At 38.2% G+C, this 22,636-nt stretch overlaps 2 long non-coding RNA genes across 2 annotated transcripts; both read right to left on the minus strand.

Moving 5' to 3' along the window:
• Positions 1 to 4,268: 4,268 nt before the first annotated feature.
• LOC139138183 (uncharacterized) lies at positions 4,269 to 7,626 on the minus strand. The gene is made up of 4 exons (XR_011553554.1): positions 7,466 to 7,626; positions 7,188 to 7,343; positions 5,930 to 6,062; positions 4,269 to 4,813 (listed from the first exon to the last, which is right to left on the minus strand). It is a non-coding gene; the product is annotated as an uncharacterized lncRNA (long non-coding RNA).
• Positions 7,627 to 11,405: 3,779 nt separating this feature from the next.
• On the minus strand, positions 11,406 to 17,892 carry LOC139138233 (uncharacterized). The gene is made up of 3 exons (XR_011553567.1): positions 17,613 to 17,892; positions 16,846 to 16,984; positions 11,406 to 11,948 (listed from the first exon to the last, which is right to left on the minus strand). It is a non-coding gene; the product is annotated as an uncharacterized lncRNA (long non-coding RNA).
• Positions 17,893 to 22,636: the final 4,744 nt, after the last annotated feature.

A 22,636-nucleotide genomic window follows, 5' to 3' on the forward strand; every position in this document is an offset into this window, starting at 1 on the left:
AATGCATGCACGCATGCATGAATCCATCCATGCTAAGGTGAAGTGACCAAAATCAAAGCACTAAAGATCCAATCGCCGTGTATTCCACACAAATAGCTCAAATGGTCAAATCATGCAAACAAATCGTAGCACTAACAACGGTAGGTCCGATCTGTGAAGTTGCGTTCATTGCTTTTTTTTAGTTAAAAATCCTATCGACCTACATTTTATTCCTCCCTCCTTGTTCCTTTCAATTTCGCCCTGACTGTTACATAATCTTTCAATCTTCTATGCTCCTCTCAATATCAAATAAAAACGCTTTGCACATTATTACAAGATCATATTTTAGGTAAAAAGTGACTAATGACAGTCCTGACCGTCTTGGTAAAAAAACGCCGTGGAAGTTTCAAAAGCTACATACAGTAATTGTACAAGAGGCTTTAGTTCATTAGTTTTGTTTGCTACACAAGGGCTGTTCCTGACAAAAACGCTTCAAGCTATTGAAGCTATTACATCGTTTTAGGGACGCCGATAATTATCCCGTATGGAAACGAAGATAAAATAAGACAATTTCATTTATGGCAGCCGCTTAATGATATTACTTATGTTCTTTTTTTTACTTCATTGGAAGCATATACCCTGATTTATATTAATAAGGTTATGTCAACAACGATGAAAGTATGCCTCTTGTTTGCAAGTAAACTTACCTGGGGCCTTGACCTGCAAAATCGTGTGCAATGACAGGAACAGAAGGTCGAGTCAAAGTCATCTATCAAGCCCGTGCAGCAAAAACTCTAATGACAGAACGTAACTTGTGTGAGAGCAGATCTCTCATTCTAACCTTTACCATCCTCAAGTGTGTAACGTCGGTTGCGTGAAGTGACACAGGTGGTCCCTAAAACAATATTTTAATTCTTAAATAATGCAATTTTGAAAGGGGTACTTAGTCATACTGGCCGCACGACGATCTCATTTGGATTCACATTAAATCGCAACAGAGAAGGAATGAACGTTTTAATTCATGATCAAGTTGCTCGGTGAAGCGCCACGAGAGCTCGAGCCTCACATGTAGATTTCGTGTGTTTGGATCGTATAACACACTTTCAATTTATTATATTCGTCTGCACACCTGGACTGTTCCTCACAACAGCGTTTTCAAACAAATGGCGCATATAATTTTTCTATTGGCAGAGCTCGTTACGAGCAAAAATCATTCTCTTGTACCAGAGATCAACATAAAGCACATAATTTTAGCTGTCTAACAGACATTTATATCTATTCCTTACTTAAGTGCTTTATTTCAATCGAGCACTTTTACTTAAATGGATGAGGCTATGCCGATGTCGATAAGTGAATTCAGTTACTGTCTGTGGGTGGACCTGTCCAAGGCTTAGAAAATCCCCATTATCTACTGTGACAATAGCATGGATAAATAAATAAAAATTTCAAGGTCATTAATGCAGATATAATTTTCATAATGCCAGTATATTATCTACACGAAACAAAAAGTATAAACCATTAATGCAAATTGTGAAGGATTATTAACACTTCCTCAAATAGCTGTAACGGAAATTTGTCAATAATCAATGAAACCCGTGTCAGCTCTGATGCTGTATATTCAAATTAGTCTTTTCGGCCATACTGTTTTCTCTTCACTTTGCAAACGTCTCAGCCCTGCCAAAATTGCGTTTGTTTGTCAAAGAAGGATAAATTTCCTAGACTCAGAAAGTGATCTATTTAATTACACGACCTTGGTTACTCGTTCCAGAGGATGAATAAACACAATGTGGCTGCATCTGCGCTTTTTGGAAAGGTCATCCACTTGAGACTTGTAATCCACCCTTGGCCCGGTTGGAATAACAGCTCAGCAATGAAATATGGCTTCCATTCCCTGTAAGTGGTTCTCTGTATCGCGACTGCCAGTTGCCATTTTACATAAGCCCCTACATAAGACATCCATTTACCTTGAACACTATCCAATTTACTGGGGTACTCTGGCGGTATGCTGCTTGTGCAGACCTACTTTGAAGCGTGTGGAGTTAATAAAGTTCAATTGTTTCGAAAATTCAATTTCATTCTGCAGTGTTGACACAGCGGTCGCAGTGTTTTTCTTATGTATAAATATCGATCAAATTTAAATCATGTGTTTATCTTGTATCAAGAAAGATTATGTATTGTTGTTCCACTTACGTTAAGGAGAAAGGCTAAAATTTGCATTGGTGGCAGAAGAGAATTCACTTACTTAATTCTTAAAATCTTTCAATAAAACTAAAACCTTTGTAGGAGATCATCTACACATCTGTACCCTTAGCTTTTGTCAACATTTCCAATAATATTTTTCCGTGACGGAAAATATATTGTTTTTCAAGCCCGCCAAAACACAAATATTGTTACTGGCACTCTGTAAGCATTGGGGCAATTTGTGCTAATTTAATTAGCATAATCAAAATTGTCGGCTACATGTTACATTTTGTCACAGCTAGAAGATTCAAATAGTCTGTGTGTTTGTTATTTCGTTTCAAAGGTTTTTACTATGATTTTGCTTAAAACAATATAAAAATATATCTTACTATTATTATTTGTATGATAAGCTAATTTAACAATTTCTAGATGATAACCAGTTGTATACCCATACTTTACTTTTATTTTTTTCGCCAAGATTTTGCAAATGATAATAACCATTTTAATCATTTGTATGTCATAACCATTGGCGTAATTTCAAGATGGCGGCCAACTGTATACTTTTCTTCATATTGAATAACTCAGCATAAAAATAATCTCATTTCTTATCTTGATTGTGTAGCTATTTTAATACAGCACATTTCTCATTTTCATTCATACTATACAGCCTTCACTTTATTTTGAAGCAATACCACATGATCATACAACAGCCCTAATGTAAAATCCTGCCAACGGGAATGCCAAGGACGGGGACACGCAACAGACTTTTTTCAATAGCAAGAGTGCAGGATATTGCTCTTTTCAACAATGCGCTACCTACCAAAACCACACAGGAACTTGAGGAAAAAGAAAGATGCACAACCTTCTCCATTTTTTTGATTGAAAATGATTCTGTTGTAAAAAAACTCTTGCCCAAAGATATAAACTGCCAAACTACACAACATGTATGCTGCATACTGACCTTCATTGTTTGAATTACAATTTATCGTATAAATTTTAGTCTCGCGAGACCACGTATTACCTAACAAGTAGGATGCACCTCAGGACGAAGTATAATAATTTCAATGCTAGCATTTTGCTTGGGCGGACTCATGTGAAGCTTCAGTTACAACAACTGTGTCAAAATGTGCGTGTGATTCATTGAGCTGTGTGAAACTATAAGGGTCCGTGGTCAAAATATGCATCCATTAGATATAACTTGTTGATCCACAATTTTGAGGTGACTGGGGGTGAAGACAATTGTTCGCCGATCTCAACAACAGTTAAGTAGGTACCGTAGGTTTTGACTTCGAACCCTATAAAGAGATGATGGAATTCTGGGCACTCCACTCCATCCATCTCAACCATCTTTGTAAAACCTGACCCCTTAGCATGGTCATCTCTCATTGAATGCTGGGTGAAGGTACCTACAAGATGGGAGTGTCTCGTGGGTCAACAAAAATGCACAGATACAATTTGTTGGCATTTACCCTGCAAATGGAGAGCACAGAGGTAAAGCTTCGCCTCGATTGCCTAGCAATGTTCCTGCTTTAAGGTGATATGCACCGCGAAATTGAAAACTTAAACTTTTGCTCAAACTTTTCTCAACGAAACTTTCGACCATTCTCTTACAAAAGGCAAGAATATAAGTCAGGGGTCACCAAGCAATTTTTGTACTAGAGAGACAGTTTATCGAAGATTTCCCGGTATTTGAAATTCAAAATGGCCGCCATCCCTGTGTTACCTCTATTAGTAAAAAAATTGTCGATTTTCTGAAAACTAAAACGATAAAAATTTTTCTTTCATCAAGAGCTTTAAAGTGAGACCCCACAATTGGTAGATCAGAAGGGAATCGATAAAATTTGAAAGCCCGAATTTCTGTCCCCGAGGCGCGTTCCCCTTAAATATCGTTGCAATCACTTCTCGCTGATCAGTATATATTTGTTTGATGTATTGTATACTGACACACCAGTAAACTTAAAGTGACTAGCACTGTAAGGCAACCGTGGCTTCAAGTTTTATGCCATCATATTTCGTTTGCTCGATAATTGAAGTTAATGGAGCTCATTCGAGTAGGAAAAAGCTTAAGGTGTGAACTGGAAAAAACAGAGTTCATCACAATAGTGGCATACTTTGCAGTGTTGTTTTAATCACTCACAGAAATTAATGCCCTTTTCCAGATTTGTTAGTTATCAATATGACTTGAAAAATATACCAGACATCAACCTGTAACATCCGTCAAATCTTCAACCAAAAGTACTGGATATCTGTCGAAAGCTTTAGCAATATTCTTCTTATGTGAATCTTAAGTCAGTATTTGAAGTCTGAGAAAGTTGCTTAAACTACTGCTCGCTGGAAATGTATTTTTACATGTTATTTTATAGAGCCGTTCGGCGATAAAATGTAACATGAACATTGCATTTAAGCTTAAAAGACTTTCCAAAGGCTTATCCCAAAAGGTTGACAATGTTAGTACTTCTGCTGCACGAAAGTATATATTTTTGTCAGTAATGTATAATGAAGCATATTTTCAGTGATCTTCACAGCCCTTTCAGAAATCTTGAGTCTGGTAATGTCTGGGTCTTTCCTTCTCAAGGATTATGCAGGATATTGTCTTCAGCTGGCACCAGAGGATCAGCAGCAACACCATCAATTGAGATCTTCATCTTCTGTGCTGTAATAGGATACATATGCCAAGAATTACTAAAAGTATTGACGTGGCTTGCAAATAATCTGGCAAACTTGCATGAACACTTGCCAATGGCCTTAGTCGGATAACAGTTGAAATCATTTCTAGTCAGAGGCTACCTTTCGTACCACCTGAGATGATTATGGTTCGGATTTGACAGAGATATTGCATGAGGTGAATAAACATGCCAGGTCACACCTACAGACTACGCTCTGAGACAGAAAGGGTGACATGATCTAACGTTACGGCGAAGGACGTGCTTGATGTGGGAAGCTTCGTACGGTTAAGGAAGAAAAGAAGGCGAAAGGGGTATTCGCAAAGTTTCACTTGTCTAACGACAGTTCTTGCCTGATAATCGGTAAATTGACTGATGTAGTTTAATAACCGTACACGGAAAAGCCCACGAGCTAAACCTAAGATTGTTCATTACGAAAAGCTTAAAGGTCTGTCAGCGTAAGAATCTTTCTTCATGGTTAGATCAGTTTTAACTATTACCAACTGTCAACGTTGATTACAACAGTGGGTCCGGTGCGGTCACTTCTAAAAGTTTTGATACTGAAGTGAGGGCACTGTGAGGGGATAGTGTCAACAAAGCTATGGATGACACTGGTTGGAGTTCATAGTCAGAACCCGTAGTATATTCTACTTTGGTATAGCTAAAGAGTTCAATGAGTTCGTTTGTTTATTTTTGGTAAAACGTTGAATGCACTTAAGGCTGAAACAACATTTTGACAATAATATATAAATTACATTTCGGAGTGTCATTAGTTCTGTTTGCTCGTTCGTCCTGTTTATGTTGACATAAAAACGCTTACGCATACCTGTAAGTAGTTCCGGTTAGTAGTGGAAATATGATTCATATTTTAACACGTTTGTCACGCGTTCACATCAGTACTCCCTAAACAATAGGATCGTGGCAATACAGAAATAGCATATATGATCATTTTGCTCATTTAGTGGAAGGAAGTGTAACCATAATCGGGTCATTAACATGGCTAGAAAAGAACATTATTGAATGTGTCGAAATATTAATGCGATAACCCTGAACATTAAAATTGTACTTTCGAAAACAACATAAACCAAAATTTAGTATAGCTTTACCTCTTGACGACAGATAACGACGACGACGACGACTAAAATCAAAACCTCCCGTCTCGCCAAAGTAAATAGATGTAACGACAAGGACCAACAATAGGGCCAAAACCAGTCTTCGCATTTTGAATGTTTATGAAACCTGTAATGGGAAATGAGCGTGGGTTTAATGCTACAGTATTCAAGTAGGTATTACCTCGACAAATGTAAGTAAATGAGATTGAGATTGTCATTACCAGCCTCACCAAGAAGTACTCGTTTCTCATATGAAAACTTAGAAAACAAATTTACATAAACAATGTCCATTTAGAGCGTGATTATCGCCCGGGTGACGGAGCAACGAGTCTCTGAGTAAAAGAGCGAGATTTTTTATTTTAACAGCGTGGGAACTTGGAAAGCTTATTGACAACAAAGGTTCTAGTGCGAGTAAGGACTTTATACCGTCTGCTAAAGGACTTGTTTCTGCTTTTTGTGAAGTAACTAACACTAACGTCCCCACTGGCTGTGGAGGATCTCATGGTAAACTTCTTGTTGTATATTGCTTCAGTGCCTATACCTCAAAGGACATTTCAAACAATAATATGCAACATAATCATGTGGTGTGCTATAAAACGCCTACAGCCCGGTCTTTATTCGGGGTATAGCACCCGTTAACTACCCCTCGTTGCCTTGCGTTACCAAAAACACATCTCTATACCCCTCGGCCTAATGTCTTTGGGGAATAGCGGTGCGTTTCTGGTAACACATGGCTGTCGGGGTAATAGATGAGCGCTACAACTCTCTGACAAGGTGATGGTTGTTTAGTATATTACTACCCTTTTCAGAATTAGAGCGCGAAGCCACTGCAGTGAACTGCAATAAAACTGCTCACACTAATTAGTTTCAGCTGTAGCCAGCTGGCAAAGTCGACAACATTGTATGTCCCATGCAGACAGTTTGTCTGGGGAAGTTGAAATAAAAAAGATTTGTACATGGACCAGTGCATGGTAATGTTACATTGTATCTTAATCTTCAACACAGGGTGCCAATCGTAAACTCTCATTTACAACTCGAGCCTCAGACAGAGCAAGTTTTGCCTTTGTACAAGCAGACTTTTTGGTCTTTATCAAGTAGCCTTGTTCAACACCAAAGTGGCCACGGCTACAGCTGAAACTAATTAGTGTAAGCAGTTTTATTGCAGTTCACTGCAGTGGCTTCGCGCTCTATTACTGCAAATGGTTGTAATGACACAGGGTGGTAAACACAACGAACGGAAGTTCTTACTTACTTTATAAACACGCCACGAGAGCCTCAAACACCGAGTACTAAAAAGCGATTGAACGAATTGGCGCCTGTGCTTTGCTGTTGTTTGCGACATTCGGAATTTCTGTCTGAAAGCAACGTTAAAACCCATCAGACGAATCTATATTGAAGTGGATAAAATCTTTGAGGGGACTATTATTAATCTTCCATTTTGGAGACAAAATTAAAATTACACAGTATCATCGTTCTGGCATCTGAAATGACAATGATTCTAAAATTCTATGGCAACTTTCAAGCACTTACCTCTACGTATATTGGTTACGCCATGTTAACTCTCATAAGTGTATCGAGCTATTTTCTCTGTCGGTGAATAGACTTGTCCGAAGCACTGACCTGCCATATTGTTCAATGTCACGGGAACAGGGGGTCGCACCATTCAGATTCACCTAGGTGGATTTGTTATATGAATGCCAGGGAACAAAAGTAAGTGTATGGGCCGTAGATTTTATTGAATGAAACAAGTGTAAACGCTTAGATTCTGATTTTCCAGTTCTTCTTAACAGTTAATCATTGCAGACGGTCCATACAATCTTTGGCAGACAATACTGTGAAGCCAGGCTGTAGATAAAAACACAAAATATATGAAATAATATTCGTTCATTGTGTTGCAATATCGTAGCTTCAAATGGAGTAATGTAAATATTTATAGGAAAGTCAACTAATCTTCCATATTCGAAAACCTTGCTAGGTAGCATAAATCAATTCTTTCGTGATGAAATATTATTATGACCCCCTTTTGTGATTTTGTATACTATTCGATGTGTTCATATAAATAAACATCGACCAGGGAAAAATAGGGTAGCCCTTAGTATCTCCTCAGATATCCTGTCTGTGTGGACAGAGTCGATCTCGTTGTTCAGTAGTTATTGGTGTAGATCCTAAATATCCGTAAGGCCGTTTTCATAATGCCACTATAATATCTACACGAAACAACCAGTATAAACTATTTATGTCAATTTTGAGGGTCGCTTTACACTTCCTTAGATAGCTTTAAAGGAAAGTTGCCAATATTAAATGAAGCAAGTGTAAATTCTGAAATTCCGTTTTATTCTTAAATTATTAAACGCTATCTATTCATATTTATAGGAGAAATAGGCTTAGTCTGCTCCACTCTGATCTTTTTGCTTAGCAACCGTCTCAGCCCTACCAATATCGCGTTGTTTATCACCTAAGGATTAAGTTCCTTTGTTCAGAAAGTGTTATTACATGACTTGATTACTCATTCCAGAGGGTGCATGAACACAATGTAGCTGCATCTATACTGAAACCGTGTCAGTCCTACCAAAATGGCGTATGTCGCCGCAGGATAAAGTTCCTTTGAAGAGAAAGCGACCTATTTTATACATGACCTCGGTCATCCGTTCTAGAGGATGCATGAACACAAAGTGCCTGCGTCTGCACTTTTTAGAGAGGTCATCTACTTGAGATTTGTCATCCACTCTTGGTCCGATTGGAAGAAACGTTAACAGCTTAGTGATGATATTGCCTCCATTTCCTGCCAGTGTTTCTCAACATTGTGGCTGCCTATTGCCACTTTAGATAATCCCATACATAAGACATCCTTTTACCTTGAACACTATCCAATTTACTGGGGTACTCAGGCAGTATGCTATTTTTGTAGACCTACTTTGAAGCGTATGGCGTAAATAAAGTTTAATTATCTTGAAAATTTAGTGTTACTCCGCAGTGTTGACACAGCGATCGCAGTTATTTTTGTGCATATAAATATCGGTCAATTTTAAATCATTTGTTTATCTTGTATCAAGAAAGAAATATATTGTTGTCCAATTTACGTTTAGAAGAAAGCCTTTCTTAAAAATCTGTCAACAAAACTAAAACCTTTGTAGGAGATCTACACACCAGTACGCGTTACGTTTGTGCACGTTTTCAATAATATCTTGTTTTCTGTCATAAAGAATTGAAGAAAATTCAGTAGTATATAAATACTTTTTCTGTCTGATGGGCGGGGGTTCGCTTCAAAAGACAAACCTCTTGATGAGTGCTACATTTTAACTCGGGAAGTCATTCTCATATAAATTATTCGATAATAAAAGCGCTAGCGGTCATCGAGCCTTGTATCCCTTGGTATTTATTTTAAATAAATCGGGACAAAAATCATGTTGACGACTCTTGATGAATTGCAACGTATAGCGTTACAAATCTCTGTAATTTTTCATTCACTTCACCATCTTCCACCCTACAGCTGATACCCACGGAATTTTCTGGAATAGATATGCGTTTGTTTGCCGTACGCAGGTGTATGTTGGAGCGTGTATGGAGACCTCAAAGGTGTCCCCATGTTTTCAGTTGAATTTGATTTCCTTGCAGTCTAATTAAATTTTTATTCATATCTTGCTTTGACTTGAGTTTAATCCTCTATATTACTGGACATTTCGCATGGGGATATCTTTGAAGTCGTGAAGCGATATCATGTTCTTGAATTACGGTTGTGTAATTAACTTTGTCGAAGAACAACACGAGGTGCTTTATTTATAATGTACTTGGTAAATCTGCTCATGAATGTTTCTTGTTATTTTTTTCCATAAATACCACCCGCCTTTTAGAAATTGTGTTACAGCAGGTCACGAGCTATTATTTCATACTACACGTATGATGATTGTAATAATATCATGTGATGACGTAAATCGTTGAGCACTTTACCATAGATAATGCGGAAGCCAGTGAAGTGAACCTGATTTAGTCTTTTGGATTTTTTTCTCGGTGGATATTGTTTAGTCTTTAAATGAATTCAAACGTCTATATACTGTTTCTGTTTAAGTCCTCACTGTCAGAATATTGTGATATCGTCTTTGCCTTGTATCCCCTACACCATCATGTGTAACTTTTGAAATCTTTGTACACCACTATAATCTCAAACCCTTTGATCGCCAAGAGCATTAGCCTGCTTGCTGAGTAATAGTGCCATTGGCTGAATTCCTTGTTGAAGTAGCCCATGAACAGGCATTGTACCCTCAGATTTGAGCCATTACGACACGATTTCACCACAGACCTAATGTAAAGCCTGCTTATCGGATTGCCAAGGACTGGGAAACGCAACGGACTGTCATTTGTAGCAAGGGCAAGGATATTGCGCTTTTCAACAACACACTATCGACAAAAAACGACAAAGGAAGAAAAAACATAAATGCATCAACTTCTCATGTTAGATTAAAACATATTTGATCCTGTTGGAGAAAACTCTTGCACAAAGAAATAAACGCCTGCCATCAACTGCCATACTACACAATATGAATGCTACAGACTGACTTCATTGTTGATAATTTTCTTGTACTATGATAAATTTTAGTTTCGCAAGACCAAAACTCATCTAAGAGGAAGGATGCGCCACAAGACGAAGTATAAGGATTTCAATGCTAGTATTCTGGTTAGACGGACTCAATCTGAATCTTAATCAATTAAAACATTTGTATCGAAATGTGCGTGTGCTTCGTTGAGGTGTGTGAAGCTTAGGGGCCGTGGCCAAAACTCGCATCCAATAGGTATCGCTTGTATAGATCCACAATTTTGGGGTGACTGGAGAATGAAGACATGTGGATTGTTCGCCTGTCTTAATGACAGTTAAGTACATGTAGGTACGGTAGGTTTGACTCCGAACCCGATGAAGAGATCATGGACTTCCTGGCACTTCTCACCATCCATCTCAACCATCTTTGTTAAACCTGACCCCCACCCTGTGGCCCCTTAGCATGACCATCTCTCATTGAATGATGATGAAGGTACCTCGGAAGTAGGAATGTTTCACTCTATCGTTCAGTGGTCAAAATAAATGCAAATTACAATTTGTTGGCATGTGCAATGCTAATGAAATGCACAACAGACGAAAGCCTCAACTGGATTGCCTAGCAATACCCATGCTTTAAGTTACTGTCACAATTACTCCTCATTATACATATTTTTTATGTATTACATACTGAAATCTACACGTAAACATAAAATTGACTTACACTGTGAGGCAATATCAATATTAGCTTAAGTTAAGGATAAATGACATCATATTGCGTCGTCTCGATAATTGGAGTTAGTGCACTTTTTGTCAAGTCTGCCAGTCTGCCTATTTCAACTTTTAAATTTCCTTCAGTAAATCGTTTCTTTATCCGAGCTCATTCGAGTAGGATGAAGCTTACGGTAATGAATTGAAAAACAGAGTAGATCACAATTGTCATACTTTGCAGTGTAGTTTTATTAATCACTTACAGAAATCAAACCCTTTTACAGATTTGCTTGTTAATCTATCATACTGGAAAAATACTACACATTAACCTGCAACCTCCGTCAAATTTTCAACCAAGTGTGCATATACGTCGAAAGCTTTAGCAATTATTCTTATATTAATCTAAAGTTCAGTATTTGAAGTCTAAGAAAGTTGCTTAAACTACTGCTTGCTGTAATTGTATTTTTACATGTTACTCTATAGAGCCGTTCGGCGATAAAATGTAATAATGAACATCGGATTTTGGCTTAAAAGACTTTCTCAAGGCGTATCTCAAAGGTTTACAATGCTAGTACTTTTACATGCGGTAAGGTATATAATTTTGTCACTAATATATAATAAAGCATATTTTCAGTGATCTTCAAAGCCCTTTCAGAAATCTGGAGTCTGGTACTGTCTGGGTCTTTTCTTCTCAAGGATTATGCAGGATATTGTCTTCAGCTGGCATCAGAGGATCAGCAGCAACACCATCAATTGAGATATCCATCTTCTGTGCTGTAATAGGATACATATGCCAAGAATTACTAAAAGTGTTGACACGGGCCAGCAGGAATATTGCCAGGCTGAGGCTGCATGTAATACAACCTGAGATGGTTATGTATCGGATTTAATCGAAATATTGCATGAGGTGCATCAGCATGCCACGTCACACCTACAGACTACGGCTACAGAAAGGTTGACATGATAGCATGAGATTGATGTGGGAAGCTTTGTATGGTTAAGCCTTACCGATAACAGAAGGTGAAATGGGTATTCGCCAAGCTTCACTTGTCTTATGAAGGTCCTTACCTGATAATAGGTAAATTGACTGATGTAGTTTACCATATACAGAAAAGCCCACTTGCTAAACCCAAGATTAATTAAACGATTATCAGGGTTAAGGACCTTCCTTCAGGATTAGATCAGCTTTAACTATTATCAGTCACAGGTTGCAGAACTTGCCAACAGTAAAAGTTGATAACAGTGATTTTGGTGTGGTCACTTCTAAAAGTTTTGATACTGAAGTGAGTGGATAGTTGGAGTTCTGCCGAGTCAGAAGCTGTGGTTGATTTTAATGGTAGTTAAAGAGTCAGTAGGAGTACAGAAAGAATGAAATGCTCTGGATTTACTTCAACTGGAAGGTGCTGGTGATTGTCATTACTAATCTGTGGATGAGAGACAGGGAACAATGGGGCAGACCAGGTATCTTAGGCGACAGAGGAAACTGACCTAATTTTATGGATGTAATGCTACATTACCACATGCATTTAAGATGAAAATTTAGAATTTTAATAGTCGCGAAGGTGGCCAAGTAACTACACATGCGCGGTTCAATATACCATTCGAGTAACCGAAAGTTGGACTAGCCGCAGTCGCCTTGTTTTGCTCGGCAGCAAAGTTACTGGCTGGCCTAGCTGTGGACCAAGGTGTTCACCACACTGTCTACGGAGCAGCCTACCATGTAGCGTGACGGTCTGCTGATGTGTAGTCCTTCCTAAAGGTATTAACGATTTTGATATTTACTAGTACATGGGAGAATTCTACCACCGGAAGTGAACTCGAGTAAATTCATGAACGGTGCCATGTTTTTGAGTGCTAGTAAAGAAACAAATACGAAACATGTAAAGTATTATTTTTAACACACCATTAATAAAATCACTACCCTCAGTCATTAAGTTTTATTCTCCACCTCGTCATTGCTACAAGATATTGCCATTATCACGGTCGGGCATTATGAACGAGGACACACGCCAAGAATGCTGGCATTGAATTTCAAAGACGCTGTTCACATTTCGAAGAGCTCCTGATTCAGAAGTTCATTCTTTCAATCTATCCTGCAATTTTATTAGATATTTTTATGCTCCCAAGCTAAGAACTTAGGTTTGGACGATGGATAAATGTCATTTCCTCAACTATTCGTCACTGTCATCTACATTCATCCGAAGGCAAATTTTAACAAAGCTACAGACGTGATCTTCCATGTGACGAAAAAACTTCAGTCAATCTCCCCAGATGCTCCAAATTTGACACTTGGGGACTTTAATCAGTGTTCCCTGAAGAAATCATTGTCCTCATTCAGTCAGTATGTGACATGTCCTACAAGATACAACAAGACTATTGATCTTTGTTATGGATCGATCACTCGTGCTTACAAGTCCATTGCCAAACTTCCCCTCGGCTCAGCGAAACAAAATGGCTGGTTTGAAAAACAGAACAAGAGGAAATGGGGAGTTCAAATTGGACAACATCAAGTATAGTGATTGTGAACTCGCCTAAACGTTAAATGCATTCTATGTTAGATTTGATGTCCATGATTTCCGAAATGAACACAGGAACATTCGACATAAAGTTGTTACCAATGATAGAATATTGATCGATAAAGAGAGTGTTTTTAAATCACTGAGAAGCAACAAAATTCGGAAAAGCCCAGGCCCCGATAATATTAGTGGCCATGTGTTGAAATTTTGTGCAGGGCAGCTGTGTGAGATATTTCAAAGCATTTCCAGCTGTCCCTTGACCTCCAAAAAGTCCCAACGCTCTGGAAGCGGGCTGTAATTGTTCCTGTTGCAAAGAGAAGTGTCCCGAAAGTTCTCAATGATTTCAGGCGCCAGTTGGCCTTACTTCTCTTGCCATGAAATCGTTTGAAAAGTTAATCAAAGTCAAAATTCAGGAGAAAACCCAACTTTTGCTAGACCCTTTACAATTTGCATATAGGTCAGGAGGTTGAAGACGCCATCCTTACCCTGTTAAATTTTATTTAGAAACATCTGGAGGGCAACAAAACACATGCACGCATCCTTTTCGTTAACTTTTCCTCTGTATTTAACACCATTCAACCGCACCTGCTTGCCGAGAATCTCATGTCACGTTTCAATTTGCATTTTAAATTAGTCGGATGGATTTTAGATTTTTTAAAAAATAGATCTCAGTGTGTTACGGTCAACAGGTGTATGTCAAAAATGCGCTTTGCATATTGTACACTGACGACTGTAGAAGTCAACACGTGAATAGACATATTCTGAAGTTTGCCGACGACTCGGCTATTGTCAGTTTATTGAATAGTTGTGAGACCGGCCACGGTCCCATAGTAGATGATTTTATCGAATGGTGTAATAGATCTTTTCTACAATTGAATGCTGGTAAAACAAAAGACATGTGTATTGATTTCAGAAGGAGCAAATCTTCTCCGGAGCCAACAGTTACAGACGGCTCGGAAATTGAGATCGTCAGCAAGTACAATAATCTTGGTTCTACAGTGGATGATAAGTTATGATGCTGGGATGAAAATGTCGATGCTATTTGTAGTAAAGGTCAACAACGTGTGTTTTTCCTAAGGAAATTGAACCAATTTAAGGTAAATAAGTCTCTGATGACGTTATTTTATAAATCTTTTATTGAAAGTATTTGCAGTTTTTCAATGGTCTGCTGGTATGGCAATTTAAATGTTAAGAACAGAAACAGAATTAGTAAGATAGTTAAAGTTTGCAGCAATATTATCGGAGAACAACAAGTGGGCCCCACTGACTTGTACGAGAAACATGTTTTACGTAAAGGAAACTCCATCATACATTCCAAGTTTCAGCACCCTCTACAAAACGAGTTTGACTTGCTACCATCCGGTTGCCGTTTCAGAGTACCGGCTTTTAAAACCAATAGAACTAAAACTTTTTATCAACAGAGCTATTGGACAACTGAATAGATTGAACTAGTTTTTAAATATATTTCCTTTTAATTATCTCTCTGTGATTTTTACTTATTGAATGTGCTGTTTGGTATTTTAACCTTTTTGTGTTTTTATTAGATTGTCATGTTTTATGATTGATGTACTGTGTTTGTCACTGCTGCAATGTCAATTGCCCAGTCATGGGTTAATAAAGATTGATTGATTGATTGATTGATTGATTGATTGATTGATTGATTGATTGATTGATTGATTGATTGATTGACAAGGTCACTATCAATAGCCAGAGTCTGTACTGCACATGAGTACAATCCCATGATACTTTCATTAAACCCCGCACTTCGGTCTGGTTTCGAAAGATAAAATGTACCGAGAATTAAAACCATGATAAAAGTGAACAAACTGAGGACGTTACAAAGTTTTACAAGATATGAATAAAATTTTCTGCTGATGTGCAGCTGGCTCGGAAGGTTATAACTAATTGGTCGATTGTCACTATTCACAGGAACTTAAGGAGTCTATTGTGTATAATTTAATGATAATGGTAACAACCAATTAGCTTCCGAGATGTTGCACATAAGCCCGAAATTCATTAGACTTCATGGAAGTAAAGTTCAACTGAAAACTTCGGGGCACCTTTGAAATCAGGGACACCTTTAGGGTCTTAACATGAAGTCTGGGACATCTTTGAAATCAGGCACACATTTGAGGTCTTAACATGAGGTCAGCGATTTCTTTGAAATCAGAGACAACTTTGGGGTCTTAACATGAAGTAAGGGACACCTTTGAAATCAGGGACACCTTTGATGTCTTAAAAGACGTCCAATATGCCGATTTTACCACCTCAGTAGGGAATTCGGTAGCGGATTAGGGGAAAACGTGGAGTAAGAACGGCGTCGTAACTCTTTTCTGGTATATTTTGTAGTGCCATTAGTACGAATAAACCATATTACCGTCAAAAGGCACTTAAATTGTCTGCGCGTATATTTTCTTTACTGGAACTTGTCAAACAACCGACTAAAAAGTTTAAATTTCTTGGGAATATCTTCTACATTGTATCCGAAGGTTACACGGAAAAAGATCGTGACCTCTGATATTGTCACTGTACGATTCGGAAATATTACATTTGTAGCTTCTCTGTCTAGTACAACGGTTATGTCATGGTGCACTGTAGACAGAGAACGTCGACGAGCACCGTACTCTTCAGCAGCGCAGACGACATGACAGGGCATGGGACTGTCAAAAATGAAAGTGAGCTGTCGGTCGCAAACACATGCAAATTTTCAATTCGTTTGTTTGTTTATTTTTGGTAAAATTGTGCATATACTTCAATGCAGTACCCCAAAAGTGAAAGCAAACTATCATTTGACAATAATTACAAATGACATTTCGGAGTGTCATTAGTTCTGTTCGCTCGTTCGTTCTGTGTATGTTGACATGAAACCGCTAACGCCCATCTGCAAGTAGTTCCGGAAAATTGGAAATGTGATTCATACTTCAACATATTCAAGTACGAATGCATGTCAGTACTTTCTTAACAATAGGATAATGGAAATACAGGCATAGCATGTATGATAATTATGCTCATTTAGTGGAAGGGAGTGTAACCATATTCAGGTCATTAACATAGCCAGGACAGAACATTATTAGATGTGTCCAAATATTGATGAGATAACCCTCAACATTAAGAGTAAACTTTTCGAAAATAGCACAAACCAAAATTTAACATACCTTTGCCTCCTAACTCTCGACGACGACTGGCAGTATATCCACTATAAAAACCTTCCGTCTCGCCAACGTAAATAGATGTAACGACAAGGACCAACAATAGGGCAAAAACCAGTCTTCGCATTTTGAATGTTTATCTAACCTGTAATTGGAAATGAGCGTGGGTTTAATGTTACAGTATTCCAGTAAGTATTCCCTCGACAAATGTAAATAAGTAAGATTGAGATTGTCATTACTAACCTCATCAAGACGTAGTCGTTTCTCATATGATAACGCAGAAAACAAGTTTGCGTAAACAGTACCCATTTAGAGCATGATGAGTGCCCGGATGACGGAGCAACGAGTCTCTGAATAAACAGCAAGATTTTCTAGTTCAACAGCGAATGGAACTTGAAGAGCTCATTGACAACAAAGGTTATACCCTATGCTAAGGACGTTTTGTTTTCTTCTTTTTGTGAAGAAATTGACACTTCTGTTCCCGCTGTAGGGAATCGCATGGTAAACTTCTCTTTAGGTATTTTGTCAGGAGCACATTTAAAACGCATATAACCTAGTCCGGGTATAGCACCTGTTTATTACCTCTCGTGGCCTTGCGTTATCAAAAAACACATCGCTATACCCTTCGGCATACGGTCTCGGGGAACAGCGGTGTGTTTCTGGTAACGTCGAGGTAATTGATGAGCGCTACAGGTCTCTGACAAGGTGACGGGTTTTTTAGTCTATAAATGACACAGGGTGGTAAAACACAACGAAAGGTAGTTCGTACTTACTAAATACGTCAGGAGAACCTCAACACCAAGTACATCAAACACCGAGTACTACAAGACGATTGAATGTATGGCCTTCTGTGATTTACTGTTGTTTGCGACATACTGACTTTCTCTGGAAGCAAAGTTTTGACGGATCAGGCGAATCTATCAAAGCGGGCGAAATCTTTGAGGGACTATTATTAATCTCCAATATCGGAGACAAAAGTAAAATAACACGGTATCGTCGATGCTGGCGTCTGAAATGACAATGATTCTAAAATTCTATGGCAACTTTCAAGCACGTACATCCACGTATATTGGTTACGCCATGTTAACTCTCATTAGTGTATCGAGCTATTTTCTCTGTCGGTGAATAGACTTGTCCGAAGCACTGACCTGCCATATTGTTCAATGTCACGGGAACAGGGGGTTCGTCACCATTCAGAATCACCTACGTTAATTCGTTGTATAACTGACAGTGAACAAAAGATTTCAAAGTTTCAATGGAAAGTGTTTGAGGAACCACAGACTTTCATATGGACCGTAGATTATATTAAATGAAACAAGTGTAAACGCTTAGATTTTGATTTTCCAGTTCTTCCGTAATAGTTCATCATTGCAATTGGTCCGTACAATCTGTGAAGCCAGGCAGTAGATACAAACACAAATTAAAGCTGCAAGCAGCGTTAAGCTGCAAGCAGCGTTGGCGGGGCCCAAGTGGTTAATATGGTTTAAAGTTCTTACACTGATGATATTATGTGCAAAATTTTAGCTTGGAAAGGTATTTTGAATCTTTTACCTAAAGAAGGATTTTGAACATCATCTCATAGTTACTGTAGGTTTCACTGGTAATCATATCTTTTATGCATAATCAAATATGTCTGCCAAACTACTTGATCGATCGAAATGCTTTTTGAAACTTGGAAGAGATCACACTTCGGATGACATGAGTAAAATTTCATTTCAATCAGTGTTTTGGTTCTAGGGTAGAAGATTTTTAAAGATTAAATTGTGATTTTTGCAAAATCCAATATGGCGGCCAAATCCCATGACCGATCAAAATTACGTTTGCAAACTTGAAAGAGATCACTCACAGGATGACATGAGTAAAATTTCAACTCGATCGATGTTTTAGTTCTGGAGAATAAGATTTTTTAAAATTAAATTGTTATTTTTCGAAATCCAATATGGTGGCCAAATCACGTGACCGATCCAAATGTCTTTTGCAAACTTGAAAGAGATCACTCTAAAGATGACAAGAGCAAAATTTCAGCTCAGTCGGCGTGTTGGTTCTCAAGTAGAAGATTTTTGAAGATTAAATTTGTATTTTTCGAAAATGCAATATGGCGGCCAAATTAAGTGACCGATCCAAATGCCTTTCACAAACTTGAAAGAGATCATTCTAAGGATGATATGAGTAAAATTTCAGCTCAATCTGTGTGTTGGTTCTGGAGAAGAAGATTTTCACAAATTAAATTGGTATTTTTCGAAAATACAATATGGCGGCCAAAGTCACGAGACAGCACGAGATTTCATTTGCAAATTCTGAAGACCTTAGGTCATGCTTGCTAAATGAAAAAATTCAAATTGACCAGGCACCTGGATCATCAGGAGAAGCCATTTTCGTTTTTGAAAAATCCGCCAGGTCACGTGACAATCAAAATTTGTATACCCAGGTACACGAGATCTCATGGGTACCTATTAGCCCTGCAAGTTTTAGAACTTTGCGGAAAGAGCGGAAGAACCGGAAGAAGAAGAAAGTTGAACTCCTGTAAAAACGATAGGGGCCCAGGCGGTAGGCTTGGGCCCCTAAATATATGAAAGGATAATCGTTTATTGTGTTATTGTCTTTAGGCCAAAGTAATTAAATTCTTTGTTTTGCGTCCCCACCCGCTTAGGGTTTTTAAGGTTTTCATGAAAAACACACACAGTGTATTTGAATAGGAAATTTTAGGGCATGACCGCTTAGCTTTTCTGAACTAAAATTTTGCTACAATTTTTTACTTGCTGCAATCAAATTACATTGTGTTAATTTTCTTGTGTGTGTTTTTCAGCCGCTTAGACGCGTACCTTTTCCCATTTAGAGTGGACGCAAAACAAAGAATTTAATTACTTTGGCCTTATTGTATAGGACAGTTGGCTAATCTCCCATATTAAATAATACCATACTAGGTAGCATAAATCAATTCTTTATTGATGAAAAAAATTTTATGACCCCTTTTGTGATTTTGTATACTATTCAATATGTTCATATCAATATACATCAGCCAGCCAAAACTAGGGCCATGCTTAGTATTCCCTCAGGTATCATGTAAGTGTGAACACAGTCGATCTCGTTGTCCAGTAGTCATTGATGCAGGTCCTCAAAATAAATCCGTCAGGTCGTTTTCATAATGCGCACTATTATCTCTTCATTTTGCAACCGTCTCAGCCCTACCAAAATGGCGTTTGTTTGTCAATGAAGGATAAAGTTCCTTTGATCAGAAAGCGACCTATTTTGTTACATGACCCTGGTCATTCGTTCCAGAGGATGCATGAACACAATGTGGCTGCACCTACACTATAAAGAGAGGTCATCTACTTGCGATTTGTTACCCACCCTTCACCCGATTGGAAGAAACAGCTTAGTCATGACATAATGCTTCCATTCCCTGCAAGTACTAGTGTTTCTCTTGCTGCTTTACATATTCACCTACGTTTTAATCGCGTTGAATTTAATTTCACTCCACGGTGTTGACACGACGGTCGCAGTCATTTTGTGTGACATAACGGTCAGTTTTAAATCATTTGTTTATCTTGTATCAAGAAAGAAATATATTGTTGTTCCGTTTACGTTCAGAAGAAAGCCTACAATTTGTATTGATGGCAGAGGAGAATTCATCTACTTTCTTCTTAAAAAGTTTTCAAACTAAAACCTTTGTAGGAGACCTACACATCTTTACCTTTGACTTTTATCAACATTTTCAATAATATAACCTTTTCCATCATAAGATAACTAAAAAAAATTCAGTAGTATTTAAATATTTCTTATTTTCTGATGAACGGGAGTTCGCTTCAAAAGGCGAAATTCTTGATGTCTGCTACACTTTAACTCGGGAAGTCATTCTCACACAAATCATTCGATAATAAAAGTGGTCATAGCGTTGTATCCCTTTGTATTTATTTTAAATAAATCGGGACAAAAATCATGTTGACGACTCTTGATGTCGCAACGTATAGCGTTACAAATCTCTGTAATTTTTCATTCACTTCACCGTCTTCCATCCTACAGCTGATACCCATGGAATTTTCTAGAATAGATGCGCGTGTTTGCCGTAGGCAAGTGTATGTGGGAACGTGTGTGGAGACCTCAAAGGTTTCCCAATGTTTTCAGTTGAGATTTCCTTGGAATGTAATTACATTTTTATTCATATCTTGCTATGACTTGAGTTTAACCCTCTATCTTACTGGACATTTAGCATGGGGACACCTTTGAAGTCAGGGACACCTTAGAGGTTTAACAAACGTAAAACGATATCGTGTTCTTGAAGTACAGTAGTGTTATATCTTTGTCGAAAAACAACACGAGGTACTTTATTTATGCTGTACTTGGTAAATCTGCTGATGAATGTTTCTTGTTATTGTGTTCCATAAATACCACCCGCCTTTTAGAAATTGTGTTACAGCAGGTCACGAGCTATTATTTCATACTACACGTATGATGATTGTAATAATATCATGTGATGACGTAAATCGTTGAACACTTTCCCACAGATAATGCGGCAGCCAGTGAAGTGAACCTGATTTAGTCTTTTGGATTTTTTTCTCGGTGAATATTGTTTAGTCTTTAAATGAATTCAAAAGTTTATATACTGTTTCTATTTCAGTCCTTACTACCAGCATGTTGTGATGGCCCCTACACCATCATGTGTAACTGTTGAAATCTTTGTACACCTCTATAATCTCAAACCCTTTGATCGCCAAGAGAATTAGCCTGCTTGCTGAGTAATAGTGCCATTGGCTGAATTCCTTGTTGAAGTAGCCCTTGAACAGGCATTGTGCCTTCTGATGTATTTTGAGCCCCTACCACACGATTTCACCACAAGCCTAATGTAAAATCCTGCCCATAGGATTACCAATGACGGGGAAACACAACGGACTGTCATTTGTAGCAAGGCCAAGGATATTGCGCTTTTCATCAGTGCACTATCGACCAAAACGACACAGGAAGAAAAAACATAAACGCACCAACTTCTCATGCTGGATTAAAACATATTTGGTCCTGTTGGAGAAAACTCTTACACAAAGAAATAAACGCCCACTATCAACTGCCATAGAACGAAACATGTATGCTGCAGATTGACCTTCAATGTGGATAATTTTCTCGTACTATGATAAATTTTAGTCTCGCAAGACCAAAGTTCATCTAAGAGGTAGGATGCGCCTCAAGACGAAGTAAAAGGATTTCAATGCTAGCATTCTGCTTGGGCGGACGCCATCTGAAGCTTAATCAATTAAAACATTTGTATCGAAATGTGTGTGTGCTTCGTTTAGCTGTGTGAAGCTTAGGGCTGTGGTCAAAAACTCGCATCCAACAGATATCGCTTGTAGAGATCCACAATTTTGAGGTGACTGGAGAATGAAGACATGTGAATTGTTCGCATATCTTAATGACAGTTAAGTACATGTATAGGTACGGTAGGTTTTGACTCCGAACCCGATGAAGAGATCATGGAATACCTGCTACTCCACCCCATCCATCTCAACCATCTTTGTAAAACCTGACCCCCACCCCTGGCCCCTTAGCATGACCACCTCTAATTGAATGATGGGTGAAACTGAAAGTACCTGGGAAGTACAAGTAGGGATGTTTCATTCAATTGCTCAGTGGTCAAAATAAATGCAAAATTACAATTTCTTGGCATGTGCAAGGGAAATGAAATGCACAATAGACGTGCGACGAAAGCTTCACTTGGATTGCCGAGCAATGTTCAAGCTTTAATTACTGTTACAATTACTCCTCATTATGTATCTTTTGATGTATTAGATACTGAAATCTACACACA

The sequence above is a fragment of the Ptychodera flava genome, chromosome 1 (genome assembly GCF_041260155.1).
Source record: "Ptychodera flava strain L36383 chromosome 1, AS_Pfla_20210202, whole genome shotgun sequence".
NCBI lineage: Eukaryota > Metazoa > Hemichordata > Enteropneusta > Ptychoderidae > Ptychodera > Ptychodera flava.